Source organism: Gorilla gorilla, chromosome 3 (assembly GCF_029281585.2).
Source record: "Gorilla gorilla gorilla isolate KB3781 chromosome 3, NHGRI_mGorGor1-v2.1_pri, whole genome shotgun sequence".
Classification (NCBI taxonomy): Eukaryota; Metazoa; Chordata; class Mammalia; order Primates; family Hominidae; genus Gorilla; species Gorilla gorilla.
In genome coordinates, this window is record NC_073227.2 from 13,283,676 (window position 1) to 13,298,723 (window position 15,048).

General features: G+C 55.5%; 1 protein-coding gene and 1 long non-coding RNA gene across 13 annotated transcripts in view; one reads left to right on the forward strand and one right to left on the reverse strand.

Moving 5' to 3' along the window:
• ABLIM2 (actin binding LIM protein family member 2) overlaps positions 1-15,048 on the forward strand; it is a 202,508-nt gene that overhangs the window by 36,705 nt on the left and 150,755 nt on the right. The gene's annotated exons all lie outside the window — the stretch shown is intronic.
• LOC109026659 (uncharacterized) lies at positions 1,305-11,562 on the reverse strand. Of its 2 annotated transcripts, none has more exons than XR_008679266.2 (3): positions 11,345-11,562; positions 1,928-2,262; positions 1,305-1,806 (listed from the first exon to the last, which is right to left on the reverse strand). It is a non-coding gene; the product is annotated as an uncharacterized lncRNA (long non-coding RNA). The 2 variants fall into 2 exon arrangements; XR_002005710.4 differs by having other exon boundaries at positions 1,918-2,262.

Here is a 15,048-nt window from a genome sequence, read left to right on the forward strand (position 1 = left end):
CATCCTTACCAGGCCATTCGGATATGATGGAGATGCACAGGGGGCAGCTAGACTCCCCATCCAGGCTGGTGTGGTGTCTCCAGGTCAAGGCTGTGGCCCCATCTTCAAAGGCCTGGGGAGGAGTGGGTTGCAGCTGAGGTGTGGCCAGTATATGCTTGGGGGCATATTGTCAGGTCCCCTAGCCTGCCAGGTCCCTGCACTGGGGACATGTACCACAGCAGCTGCCTGGAGAGAGAGTAGGGTCCCTGGTGGGACTAGCTCAGCCCCTCAGCTCCTCCCAGAGAGGGAGTTGAGAGCTGGCTTGAGGTCTGGGCAGGTCTGGGTCCGGTGCCCAACTGTGTGGTTTTGCCATTTGCAGCTCTGTGACCTGGGTTGTGGGTGGAGGTGCTGAGTGCAGTCCCTGGTGTTTGCCTGGACACAGGAACTGAAAGATGATGTGGCACGGGTTATTCATCATCACCCCCCCATCCACTGGACAGTGCCCTGCGGTCACTCAGTGCATTTCCTGTTTCCTATTAGATTTGAGAAATATTCACTGGGCATCTGCTGTACGCTGAAGGCCTAGAGGAGGGCACCTGTTGGACCAGCGTGGCCACTCTGGCTCAAGGCAATAAGACCCTGGGGGACAAGCCCTGGGCTGGGAGCCTGCAGACCCGAGCCTTGGTGTTGGCCTGGCCACAGACTTGCTGCGTGACCTGGGCTGGGCCGCCCTGTCTGCCTCTGTGTGGGGGGTAGCAGGGGAGTCAGTGTACATGCTCTGAGCCCTGACCCTCCGGGACACCTCCCATGAGCTCCTCAGATGCTCCTTGCTCTGGAACGGCTGCACTCTTCTGGTGATGGAATAACACCCTCCAGGAATGTGGGTGCCGGGGGCGCCTGGGCCAGCAACTGGAGGCCTGAAGAGTCCTGGAAGCAGCAGGAGCTGGGCTGGCGTCTACCCGGAGCCCACAGCCAGCCTGAGCGGGGGTGGCTGCCCAGTACCGTCTCTCCCAGCTCTGCCCCTGGAAGGAAGCCCCCACCTGACACTCACACAACCTCCTGCCAGCCCCGTGTGGTCACCGTCACATCACCGTTCTCCAAAAGCCCGGCCTCGGGTAGGATCAGTGTCCCACTTTGCAGATGGAAAACAGGCTCAGGGAAGTGACCAGGGAGCCAACCAGTCCCCAGCTAGGCTCTGAGGCCAGCTCTGGCTCTTCCCGCCTGCAGGGATGGCGTGTGGACAGGCCCCCACTTACCATGGTTGGACTATCGTTTTTTGATTTTATAATGTTGCAAAAACAATATGCATTCAGTAGAAACCATACTTTGAATTTTGAATTTCCATCTTTCTCTGGGCTAGCAATCTGCGGTACAGTACTCTTACGTGAGACAGTCAACATTGTATTATAAAACAGGCTTTGCGTTAGATGTGTGTGCCCAGCTGTAGGCTGGTGTAGGTGTTCTGAGCATGTTTCCAGTAGGCCGGGCTGAGCTGTGATGGTCGCTAGGTTAGGTGCAGTCAGTGAAGTCTCCACTTAGTGATGTCACGAGCTTGCCCCGGGTTCATCAGGACGGACCTGCACTGTAAGCTGAGAAGTGCTCCTGCTGCTTTCCCATGCTCCCAAGACAGAGCACACAGATGGGGGCTGGACTGGCAGATGTGCATCCTCCCACAGTTCTGGAGGCCAGAAGTCCCAGATCAAGGTGCGGGCAGGGCTGGCTCCTTCTGAGGCTGCAAGGAAGGACCCGTCCCAGGGCCCCTCTCCTGGCGTCTAAGTCGCCATCTTCTCCCACATCTTCATGTCGGGTTCCCTCTGGTCTCCCATGCTGCCACGACAAAACACACAGACGGGGGATTGTCTGGGGTTGTCTCTGTGTCCACATTTCCCCTTTTTCTGACACCAGTCAGACTGGATGAGGACCCACCCTCCAGATCACCTTGCTTTACCGTAACGACACCTTTGAAGGCCCCGTCTCCGAACGCAGTCACTTGCCGAGGTCCTGGGGTTAGGACTTCAACATGGGCATCTGGGGGTCCCGGTTCAGCCCACAGAGATGGCTCGAGCTCCCCCCTGGCACCGCTCTTGCTTCCTGCCACATCCTCTTCTGGGAGGAAGGGGCAGCGTGGCCGCTCGGCTGTTTTTCTCTTCCTGCCTCCCGGAGGAGAGGCTCCTCTCAGGCTCTGGGGGCCGCCAGGGACCCTGCCGCCCGACGTCTGTGCCTGTCGCTCTGTGAACAGAGCCTATTTGTGGCAAGAGTGACTTTGTCCTCATGGGCCCCTGCCTCAAAATAGGGAAATCACAGGGCTTTCATGCCGGAAGGAGCTATAGGACACCTCCACCCGCAGGACTTGAGCACGCACCCCAGATCTGAGCGGAGGTGAAGGGTCTGCTCTTCCCACTGGGCTGGGAACCCCTCCCCTGACCCCTTAGCCTCGCTCGGGGCTAGTGGAGTTTCAGCCTCTCAAAAGCCCCAACCTCACAAAGGGTCCAAGCAACCAAGCCCTCTGGAGCCAGGGCCCAAGAGGAAATTGTTAGTTTGATTGTTTGTTTGTTTTTTAAAAGACAGTGTCACTGTTATTTGCAGCACTGTGCAAATGGAATCATTTTCTTTGGTGATTTTAAGATTTTTTAGTAAGAAGGAAGCCCAGTCTGGGCACGGTGGCTCACGCCTGTAATTCCAGCACTTTGGGAGACCCAGGTGGGCGGATCATGAGGTCAGGCGTTCAAGACCAGCCTGACCAACATGGTGAAACCCCATCTCTACTAAAAATACAAAAATTATCCTGGTGTGGTGGCGCGCGCCTATAATCCCAGCTACTCAGGAGGCTAAGGGAGGCTAATCACTTGAACCCATGAAGCGGAGGTTGCAGTGAGCCAAGATCATGCCACTGCACTCCAGCCTGGGCAACAGAGCGAGACTCTGTCTCAAAAAAAAAAAAAAAAAAAAAAAAAAGAAGAAGGAGGAAGCCCGAGACCTGTGCCACAAGACTACACGCCCTCTCCAGCCTCCTTTGGGCTTCTAGATCCTTCCATACCCAGCATCCCCAACTCACCTCACCTCAGAAGTGAGATTGGGGCTCTCTTCAGCCCCACACCCCACACTGAGACACGTTTGAGACCAGTGATCGTGCCAGGACAAAAGTGTCCTGGGACAGCCTGAGGCTTGCTGGGCCACTTGTTCCCCAGGCCCAGCACAGGTCTCTAGGGGAGCCCTGGCACCATGGGACTGTAGACAAAGCCAGAGGCTCGTCCTGTTTCAGAGAGGTGCCCTGACTTGCTCAAGGTCACCCCATCAGTGGGCCCAGGTGGACAACAGACAGATCCCCTCACCTGGTGAGCTTTTGCATCTGTAAAATAAGGACAATTTTCTTAAAGTTAGGGTGCAAAGAAGGGCGCTCAGGTCCTGAAGCCTCCAGTGCAGAGCTCAGCACAAGAGTGAATCACTGTCTGTGAATACGCTGTCGGTACAGAGGGGGCATTTGACGTGGGCCTGGAAGGACAGGTAGGGTCTTCCCAGGTGAGATGGGCACACAGTGCTCCCCGGAGCAGGAATGGTGGGAGCCCAGGCTGGTGCCAGGACTATCGAGGACAACTTTGGGAAAGAGTGTGGGATCAGAGGGCAGTGAGGAAGTCAGGGAACCAGGTGGGTACCAGGCTTAGAGTGCTGGTTTAGGGGCTGGGCTGTGTTCTGTGGGGAGCCATGGAAGGTTCTTGAATGGGGGAGGGACCTAAGCAGAGGGGTGCAGCTTGTGCTTGAGGCTACCCTCCCAGATCTTGCCACCTTGCCAACTTGGAGAGCTTGTCTTGGGGACTCCATCATGCTGACGGCCCCCTCGCAGTGAGGCCGACTCAGATTAGAAACTGGGCTGGAGGGAAAAGGGACCTACTCCAAGTTTTCCAGCAAGACAGAGGCCTCCCTACAACCCTGTGGGATTGGAGGACGAGTCTCATGGGGCCAGCTCCTGCCTGAGCTCTCAAGGGCCTCTAGACATGATTGTGGAGTGCTCTTCTGGAACTGTCCTCTGGCATCTCCCCAGATGGCAGTCAGTGTGCAAGGACCCCTAAGCCCTGGTGTGTGTTGAGCTCATGCTGTGTGCTGGGCTCAGGGTCCAGCCTCGGCCTCTGATTCTCACCACATCACCAAGAGCTCAGTACAGCTGCGGCCTTCCTGCGCAGATGGCAGGGAGAGGCTCCAGAGGTGATGACTTTCCTGGGAGCATGTGGCCTGGAGCTAGCAGGGCTGGCCTGGACCATAACACAGGCCTCTGAAAATCACCAGGGCTCCTCTTCCTGGGGCTGTGTTTGGCTGTGATGTCCTGCATGAAGCCCAGAGAATGTGGGGCTTGATTCCCTTGAACTGTCCTGAGCTTTACAGTTGATCACTGGGGTGGGGACAACCCATCATCTCTTCCCACGGTGAGCAGCTGGGCCAACAGGACGCTGCGTGGGGGGATAGGAGAGAGGCCCACATGGGAATTGGCCAGGACACCCTGCTTGAATTTAGAGTAAGCGGAGCTGGCTTCTGGAAACATGCCCAGGAGATAATAAAGTCATCCCAGTACGGTTAGGTCTTCTCGGTCGAGCTTAGGAGAATGATGATCACAGGGTATGGGAGAAGAAGCAGTCTTTGGGGCCAGAGGAAAGGTGGGTGGATCCCAGGCAAGGCTGAGAGGAAGGAAGGCTGCAGTGGCGGCACTGCAGTGGGTGGAGTCTGCTGGGGGTGGAGCCTCTGGTGGGTGGAGTCTTAGTAGAGCCTGTGGTGGGTGGAGTCTGCAGTGGGTGGAGTCTGCAGTGGGTGGAGTCTTAGTGCGTGGAGCCTGTGGTAGGTGGAGTCTGCAGTGGGTGGAGTCTGGTGAGTGGAGCCTGAAGCAGGAGAATCTGCTGTGGGTGGAGTCTGTGGGTGTGACTTGCAGTGGGTAGGGGCAGTGGGCTGCAAATTGGTTAGTCGCAGCTGTCTTTGGAAATGGGTAGCTGAAGAAAGACAGACTTGGGCTTGAATCCTTGCTCTGCCACTCCTCACCGTGTGGCTTTGGGCTGGTCACTAAACCTCTCTAAGCTTCCAACTCTGCCAAATGGGCAAAAGAATATCTACCTCCAAGAGTGGCTGTGAAGATTCCAGGCAAGGTCACGCCAGGATTTGAAGGGCATTTCCCTTCTTGGATCAAAATGGCAAGTGCCTCCTCTTGGGACTTTGGCTGTGGAGAAAGTGACTTTACTGTCTCTAGAGAGGTCTGGAGCCAGGCTGTGCAGAGATGGTGAGGAGACCAGGCGTCGCCACTGAGTCCCCTCTCCTACTGTCTATACCAGGGAGTTTTTGTATGAGCAGAGATAAAATGCATAAGGCTTATTTGTAAACTGTAAACTGCTATCCTCATCAAACCTAACTTTTTGCTTGGTGGGCAAGTTCCAGAAATTAGATCAGGAACAGTTTGGAACCTAGTATTTTTTTGGAGCTGTTTCTCCAGAGCAGGGAAGCTGCTGTGATCTGTGTTATGAGCCACCTAAGTGAAGACCCCTTTCTCAATGAACTCACATCCTCGTGCTATATCCAATCATTATATTGCTTAAGAACTATTGAGTAACAAAGGCAACTGGGGATTTTGTAACACTTTCTAGCAGCCTTCATTTTTAAAAAATCCCTTGAGCATCTACCTACAACTGAAAACCATAGTCCCCAGATGTGCAACACAGATCGAGCCATTTGTCTGCAGACAATCATGGTGTACAAATGCATTTACAGACCCCTTGCAAAATCCCCAAGGTCCCCAAGTGGAAACCCACTGATTTAGAGAACCCGTTCCTGGGCATCTTGTGTAAGCCCATGTGTGCGATAGCAGAAGTGGGATCGGAGAGTGAGGAGGAGGTGGCCAGCCTTGGGTTTGGAGGGGGAGCTTCTCAGCAGGGTGGGATGGGGTTCCTGCCCTTGGGGGGCATGCACAGAGAGAGCTGCATAGAAATGATGTGAGCAAAAGCTTTGCAAAGAGGTCTTTTGATGTCTGGGGCCATCACTGTGGTGGCATTCTGGTTTTCAATGGCTGCCTAACAAACCACCCCAAGCCTCAGTGGCATAAGACAAACATCCTGTTACATTCACGGGTTGGGAGGGGCTGCCATTCAGAAAGGGCACGGTGGGTATGCCTTGTCTCCTCTCCACAATGTCTGTGGTTTCACTGGGCCGACCCAAAGGCTGAGAGTGACTCAAGAGCTGGGAGCCAGAATCCTCCACTGGCGTCTTTGCTGAAACTTCTTGCTGGCCATCCGTGGGGACTTCTGTGGTCCTTCTGCCAGAATAGCGGCATGTGGGCTCCATGCGTGGTCACAGCGTGGAGTGGTTTGAGCTTCGTCCCAGCATGGCCGCCAGGTTCCCAGAATGAGCATCCTAAGAAAGCAAGGCAGAAGCTGGGGGTATTTGATGACCCAGCTTGGAAGCTGCCTGGTGTCTTTTCTGTCATATCCTTTTGGTCAAAGCAGTTGCAGAGGTCCACCCAGGTTCAAGGTGAGGGGCTTTAGACCCCATCAGGTAATAGGAGAAGGGTCGACACAGTGTTGTAGGAGAGCATGTAAGAACGGTTGTTGTGATCGTCACCTTTGAAGATGCAGCATGCCACAGGGCTTTGCTCAGACAGCCCGTGGGGAGCTCAGAGGGATAAGCTCAGAGGCTTCCAGAAGGACACCGTGGGAGGTGCTGAGATGGCTGGATGCTACTGTCGCATGCTGAGGGGAAGGTGGTTGCGGGTCAGAGTGAGATGCATAGGTTCATCCTGTTCCCCAAGCACATCTTAGGGTTCAGGCACTGGCAGGGGGCTGGGCCTTCAGGTGAGCCCAGCAGGCATGGAGCCCACTGGCCCTACAGAGGAGATGGATGTCAAAGGATGTGTTCTGTGCAGCAGGCAAGCGCGAAAGGAGGAGTGGCTCATGGGCTCAAGTGATTCCCCTCATGAGCTGGTTCGCTGGACAGATAGAGGAGTTTGGCTGCCGATGTCCGGGCCAGCCCTGAGCAGGGCACTGAGGGCCAGGGTGGATGACACCCCAGGAGGTCGTAGTTTGGGGTGACAGTGATGCTGAGAGGGGCATGTGGAGGTCAGGAGCCTGAGGTATTTTTCCATAATCAGTTTCATCTGCACACATCTGCGCACAAGCCCTGCGTCCATCCTCAGGACCCCAAAGCAGAGCCAAGCTGTTTGCGGTCCTCAAGGACCCGTGGTCTGGCCATGGGCAGGTCAAGGACTCAGATGGGAGAAGCCAGACTGCAATCCTGGGGAACTGGAAGAGGGCCAGGTTGTCTCCTGGTGGGCGTTCCAGGGCGCCCCGCAGGTGTCTCATGTCACCACTGAAATAGAGCTGGGTGGGCCCCGGGAGGAGTGTCCCTGGGCCTGGGGTCCCACAGCACTGGCACCATGAGCTTTCTGTGTGCTCTTGTGTCCAGAACTGTCTGGTGACTGCTTGGGGACGGGGCGGTGGCTGCCCAACATCGGCCCCGTGCTGGCCTAGCTCTTGGCAAGGAGAGAGTGCCCAGTGCATCTTTGCTTAAAGGGGGATTGAACAGAGGGTCGCCCTGTCTGGACCTGCAGAGCTCCCTTGCCAAGCCCAGGCTGTGATGGCCGTGGTGAGAATGGGGCCGGCTCCAGAGAGCAGTGTCCTCGGTTCATGGTTATAATTAGCAGCCAGCCCTTAAGTAGGTTAGGAAGGAAGTGCCCGCCTGTGATCCGGCATGATTTTCTAACAAGTAACACTTGGGCAGGGCAGTAGGGAGGCCTGGACCTGCTCTTAAACCGAGGCACGACCTATAAAGTGAGAACCTGAGGGAGGGGACACACTGGAAGGCACGGGCGGGGGTTTGTAAGTCCCCGAAAAGACAGTGTGGCAGGATCCATGAGGATGCAAAGTGCGTGTGCCTGTACGCTTTAATTCCATATTCATAAAATTAGCCCAGAGAAAGCCCTGTGCCCCAGGGCAGAGCTGGCACAGGGTGCGTGTGGCCCCATGGTGTGTGAGAGCCATGCCTGTCTCCCGGCAAGGACTGGCTGAGCACATGTCAGCACAGGGCCAGCATCAGCTCTGGTCTCCTCAGCACCTGGCCCTAGGGAGACAAATCCCTCGGGCACAGCCCTCGCCCATGAGGGCTTCCAGGCCAGGGGAGGCAGGCAGGCAGGCCAGTGGACAGCAGCCACCCATGTGTCAGGGCTGTGCCACAACGAAGGTGAGCTGAGCACTGTGATGTGTGCTTGCTCCTGTCCCAGAAGGTGCCTGCCCATCCTCTGAGCTTCTAGTTCGTGTCACCTCCTCCCAGAAGCCCTCCCTGATTGTACACCGGTTCATCTCCCTGCTGTGCCTGCACACAGCCCTGTGCCCCTCTCTGTATTTCTCTGCTCGTTGCCATGGTCAGAAGGAAAGGTGTGAAAGGGAAGCTGGAACTGTGTGTCCTGTGACCCGCTCTGGGTGAGCCGGGACCTCTGGAGTTCATGTGTGCGTGTGTAGGCTTAGAAAACTGAATATTATTAGAACATCCTTAGGACATTTGGAAACCCCAAGCCAGCCATTTGGATGATACAAACAGCAGACGGGGAGCTTTCTGAAATCATCTTGGCGGATGGAGCGGGCCTCCGATGAGAACCCCTGCCATGGGCAGACCCCAAGTTTTCCCCTGTGTGAGTACACAAGGGGGTCCCCTGCCCATTCTCAAGGTGGATTTACCTCCAGAGCAAACGAGGAAAGCAAGAGAACAAGGCGAGCACAGCTGGTGGTCTTTGGCCAAACCAGGAATACATGCTCAGAGGTCCAAAGTTCACTGGGCCCTCAGAGAAGGGTGGAACTAAATATAGATCCGTGGGCACAGATCGGAAATAAACAGTCAAGCAAATCCCCAGCCAGGCACGGTGGCTCACGCCTGTAATCCCAGCACTTTGGGAGGCTGACATGGGAGGATCACTTGAGCCCAGGAGTGTGAGACCAGCCTGAGCAAGATAGCGACATCCCGTGTCTACAAAAAATACAAAAATTAGCTGGGCGTGGTGGCACACACTTGTGGTCCCAACTACTCGGGAGGCTGAGGTGGGAGGATGGCTTGAGCCCGGGAGGTTGAGGCTGCAGTGAGCTGAGACTGCGCCACTGCACTCCAGCCTGGTTGACAGAGCGAGACCCTGCCTCGAGAGAAGAAAAAACATTCCCAGAGATCACAGAATGATGAGGACTCTGCTGTCTGGGTCGTGAGAGCTGGTTCGCTGGGCAGAAAGAGGAGTTTGCCCCCCTGCCTATGCCCTTTTGGCCTGCCATGTCCCTCTTCCTGTGCCTGTCACGCTGGTGTGGTGCTGAATGGCACACCTCTCTCTCCAGTACCTGACAGTGCGTCTGCTCCCGTGTCTGTTGAACAAGTGAACACGTGGTTTGCAGCCCAGCAGGTGATGGAAGGGGTGGGAGGAGGAGCCTCGGACACACCTGAGCTGGGCCTCAGTCTCTTAGCCGTGTGACCATCTCCTAGCCTTGGCATCCTCATCTGTGAGATGAGGATGACTGACCATTCCTATGGGGCATGGTATGGAACAAACGAGAGTGTCGAGGGCTGAGACCGTGGCTGTTGTGTTCACTGTGGTGTCCCTGAGGCCTACACTGTATTTACTGTCTTGCCTTTTCCTGAAAATGCTTGTGGACTCCCGCTCTGGACTGGGAAACCTTGAGTGGACCTCAGAGTCATCATTTTTCCTCTTTCTGATAGCCACCCCTGATCTGACCCCTCCACCCTGCGGCCTGCACGTCTGGTCTCTGAGCCTTGGAGAGGACTCAGCTAACAGCTACTGTTCACGGCCACCTGTCAGACCTTGCACGTGGAGCTTTCTCTACTTCAGTGGACATTTAAAACATCCTCCTAAGATCAAGCCCTGATTTACAGATGTGAAAACTGAGGCTTTGCAGAGTTAAATCCATTCACCAAAGTCACACCGCTGCCCCTTGATGGTGGGTCCAAACCGGACCCTGCTGGCTCCCATTCTGGCTGGCTGGTGGCAGACCAGGAGTCCAGCCTGGAGGGGGAGGCAGGGGGATTTCCTGAGAGAGCCACGTCCCTTTGTTGTGAAGGTTGTGTGTTAACGACACCAGCAATCATTTTTGTTATTCCCGGTGGGGCTTCCCAAGGCTGGGGTTTCATTATCACGAGGGATTAAATACTCTCAGCCCCTGTGTGATAGATTCTTAGCACTTGAGTTTATGTTTTATGTTATTATCACAGTTAGAGACTTGTTAAGCCAAATTATTGGAGCCAATCTTGAAATTGCAGTGAAATGAACCTGCCGCAATTGTGGTTAATTCCTTTTTAAATTTTTTTTTTTTTTTTTTTTTTTTGAGACAGGGTCTCATTCTGTCACCCAGGCTGGATTGCTGTGGCACAATCTTGGCTCACTGCGACCTCTGCCTCCCGGGTTTCAAGTGATTCTCCTGCCTCAGCCTCTCGAGTAGCTGGGATTACAGGTGTGTACCACCACACCCGGCTAATTTTTGTATTTTTAGTAGAAACAGGGTTTTGCCATGTTGGTCATGCTGATCTCAAACTCCTGACCTCAGTAATCCACCCGCCTCAGCTTCCCAAAGTGCTGGGATTACAGGCGTGAGCCATAGCGCCTGGCCTAGAATTTTTTAAATTTTTTGATAGATTTTATTTCTCAGAGCATCTCTTCGTTTCTAGATAAGACACAGAGAGTTCCGATGTGCTCCCATCCCGTCTTCCCTATGATTAACACCTTGCACTGGTGAGGTGCATTTGTTGTAACTGTACCAACGTTGATGTATTCTTAAGCGAAGTTCATACTTTACATTGGGGGCCACTCTTAGTGTTCTAGGTTCTATGGGTTTGGACAAATGTACAGTGTCGTGGATCCACCATTACAGTATTGCCCAGAGCAGCATCACTGCCTTAAAAACGCCCTGTGCTCCATTGATCCCAGCCCTGGCAACCATCAATCCTCTTACTGTCTCCTTCATTTTGCCTTTTCCAGCATGTCACATAATTGGAATCCTGCAGGGCATAGCCTTTCCAGGCTGGCATCTTCCAGCTAGCAGTATTCATTGAGGGTCCCTCCATGCCTTCTCACGGTGTGATGGCATGCTTCTTTTTGTTGGTGAATAATATTTCATCGTCTGGATACATCCCAGCTCGTTTATCCATTCGCCTGCTGAAGGACCACTTGAAACTTCTTTTTAATGTAAAACACGTGGCTGACTTTGGGCCAGGTTTGGGGGAACAGAGAATGACACCTGGCCCCTGCTTTTGCATGGTTTGGCTGTTGCCCCCCTAGCCGTCCTCACAATTTGGCAGCTGCAGCCAGGTGAGGAATGAACCCTCTTGGGAGGCAAGCGCATACCCACTTACCTACCTGTGGTCCCAGGGCCTGGCAGAAAGGGCCAGCTGGAGGGAAGCCTGTAGGAGCGGCACCTGCATGGAGGCAGCGGCGTCCCCACGGCGCAATGTCTATCTCCCATCGCGAGAGGGCAGCGCCTCCGCCATGACCCTGCAGCCCCCAGACGCCTCGGAGGCGGCCCCAGCAGGCGAGATTGGGGCCTCCAAGCAAATCCATGCTCTTAGCAGCTTCCCCCAACCCTCACCCCCACACCCCACCCCCGCCACCCCCGACCAAGTATATTTCCAGTCGCCTGGAAACAGTGATGTCAGGCCAGTGTTCTTGAAAATAACCATCACAATTGTGTATTGAGCACTTGTTGTTTGCTGGGTTGGTTGCTATGGGAGCATTATTGCTCATGGTCCTGGCATCCTTGGGGCCAGGTAACACAAGAAGAAGATGGATGCCTGGATGGAGAGACAGACAGACACACAGACAGAAGACCAGGAGTTTCAGGGCCTCACCTGAGGTCACACCATGCAGAAGGCCAGCTGAGCCTGCATCCCAGGCCAGCTGACCCCACCACCCACGCTGTCCCCCGGGAATCTGAAGCTGACACTTCCCTCAGGCTGGATTTGGGCCAGATTCCAGCAGCGTGAACCTCTCCCTTGTCGGATCATGAAGAGATGCTTGTGCATTTTTCTCTTTGTTGCCAATAGATGAGAACATAAGCGTCTTGAAGATGCACGGCCCCCACCCCTGTGAGCTCTGACTGAGCCTCAGATGTGGACTGGGTGCATCACCCGTGTGGCAGCCTACAGGGGCCCCCATGGTCTGGGCCATGCGTGGCTGAGAGAGGCACCATTTGAAGTTCAGTCCACAATTCTAATCCTCGTTCTGTACTGGGAGGCTTCGATTCCAGCCCAGAAAGCCTTCACCTGCTGTACCCTCCCCACCATCTTTATTAAATAACGGATGAGGTGGTTTCTACAATGACTCCGCAGGCAAAAGGCGCGTGGGACAAGCCTGCTGTGGACTCAACCAGAGTGAGAAAGGCCACGGTGGCCTCCAGCGGCTGCAGACTGAGCCCACAGGGACCCTCACTGGGCTGTGCCCCATCCAGTTTGCAAAACCGGAGGCAGGCCCAGGGTGGTGCTGAGTTATTTTTCATGCCATTCATCTCCTTTCCCGTACCTGCTTCCCAAGCCAACCCCTCTCCCTCATCCCCAGACAGCTAACACCCACCGCCCTTGGTCTGTTTGGAACCGCTGGCCTGGAAAGACCTGCGGCCCCAGCGTGACCCAGGTTCCTCCTCTGCGCTGTCCCGTCACAGTTCCATCCGTGAGCAGGGACCCTAGGCGAGGATGGGTGGCCAGATCGGTGGCTTCCGGGATGTGGGGTTCTGGGAACGCTTAGGGGCAGGTTGGAACTGGATGGGGAAATGGCCTCCTCTGTCTGAGATGCAGTCACTGGATTTTTACCAGGGAGATGAGGAGACCTTCTAGGCTCAGAGCTCAATCAGTGCTGGCATTTAGCAATTGGGTAAATATATGTGAGTGAGTACGTCTGTGCGTGAATACGCTTAGCCCTCAAATGAAGGGGGGCAGGTGTTTTCTGGGCCTGTGCCACATCCCTCGGCCCACCTGTGGTTTCGACTGCAACCAGGTGGGCCATGCCCCATCACCTGCAGGCTGCCCAGCCCTGGCATCTGCAGCACCCCTGGCTCTGTGCCTCAGAGACTCACTCAGCCTATACGCCAGGCAGACCAGAAGAGGGGGCTGGGAGTTCCGCCTTGGAGCAGCTCTTGCACTCAGGGGACAGGTGGTGGGGGGCCAGTGCCCCGGCCTCCCTTCCTTCCACGGGATGAGCTGGGACATGCTACGCAGGGTTTCCTGGACGGCCCCATTGAGTTCCCTCTCCCACGTGGGGAGCAGCTCAACAACACACCTGCCACCAGCTTTCATCTTCCCCACTCCTCGCTCTGGCCTGGTGCCTGGGGCCCCCGAAATAGACCATCGCACCCACAGCCTGGTCTCAAGGCCGGCTTCATGGGAACCCAGACCAAGACGGGGAGCTGGCATTAGACTGCTGTGGAAATAAAGGAAGACGTGAGGACAAATGGAGGCAACTTTCTCAGAGCCGCTGTGGCAAGGGAGTTGCCCACATGGGCAGGCAAGTGGTGGGGAAGCCTCTGAGAGGAAAGGATGGCTCCCGGTGAGCCCCCATGGAGGCTGTTGGCCTCAGGGGACTGGAGGCGGCTCCCAGAAGGGGGGCGTCCTGTGTGATTGGTTAGGGATGTATTTGGCTTTCTCCAAATGATCGTAACTGGAAAGCGGGGGCACGAATTAGGACGGCTGCCAGTTGTGAGTCAAGTCCTGGCCATGTGGGACCGAGTTATTGTTTAACCTCCTGGTTGTCGAGGGAGAGTAGTCGCCTCCCTGCGAGTCTGCCATGCAGCTGGCTTCCCGGCTGGGTACCGTGGCCGGACTTGACTCCTGGGCCGGCAGCTGCAGGTGTTGTCTGAGCTCTGCCTTTCTCTGGGCCCGGCCATTGTCTGTGTGTTCAGTCTGTCAATGAGATCGTTCGGGGTGAACTTGGCATGAGCAGAAGGCATGGGGCGCAGCCCTAGCCGAGTGAAAGCCCGCCCTGGGCTGCTGCACTGGGGTGGTCCTTGCTGTTGGTGGCTCTCACTCCCAAACAAGGAGTGGCTGGCAGAAGGCAGAGGGGAGGGGCTTGGTGCCTCAGCCCCTGTGTCCCCCACCTATCTGACAGGTTGACCACTGCATTATCTTCCCTGGCTTCTGTAACAAGTGACCACAAACTGAATACAACACAAGTTTATTAGCTTCCAGTTGCAGAGGTCACGGTGCCCACCAGGTCTTGCTGGGCTAAAATCAAGGTGTGAGAAGGGCTGGTTTCTTCTGAGGACTCTGGAAGAGAATCCTTTCCTTGCCTTTTCTAGCTTCCCAAGGCTCCCACATTCCTTGGCTTGTGGCCCCTTCCTCTGCCTTCAAAGCCAGCAATGTGTCATCTCCCTGACCTTCTTCCACAGTCACGCCTCCCTCTGGCCACAGCCGCATAATGATCTGATTTTAAGGCCCCTGTGATGATGTTGGGCTCAGCTAGATAATCAGATCATATCCCATCGAAGCCCTTAACTTAGTCACACCTGCAAGCCCCTCTGGCCATGTCAGAAAGCATATGCACAGGTTCCGGGGATTAGAAAGGGGACATCTTGGGAGCATTGTTCTGCCGACTGCAGCACTAGACACAGAACCTCCTGCCTGCCACCTGTGCCTGCCCTGGGGTCTGAGCCTTCAGTCCCCATGCTGATTCACTCTCGCAGGCCAGCACTTGCCTCCACTTGTCCGGGCAGCTGGGTCCTGCCTGGGTCCTGTGTGGCTGGCTCTGTGCCTGGCAGAGCTCCACATCCAGATCCTGCACCTCCATCTACCAACTCCTCCTCAAGCTTCAAAGCGATGCCAGGTCGGCCACCTGGTGGTCACTGTTGCTCACCTGGCCATCCCTAATGCCCACTGGGAGCCCCTCAAAGGGCAGACCCGAGGCTTCTGGGCCGTGGCCCTCTGTCCTGGGCGCTGGTCTCTGCAGATGCTTTGTGAAGATGGGGATGAGGAGTGTGTCCCCCTGCCTGGTCCCCGGGAGCCCCACAGTCAGGCCCTGTGACCATCCATCCTGACCTGTCCATCCATCCACTCCTTAAATGTCCTGTGCTGTGGTGG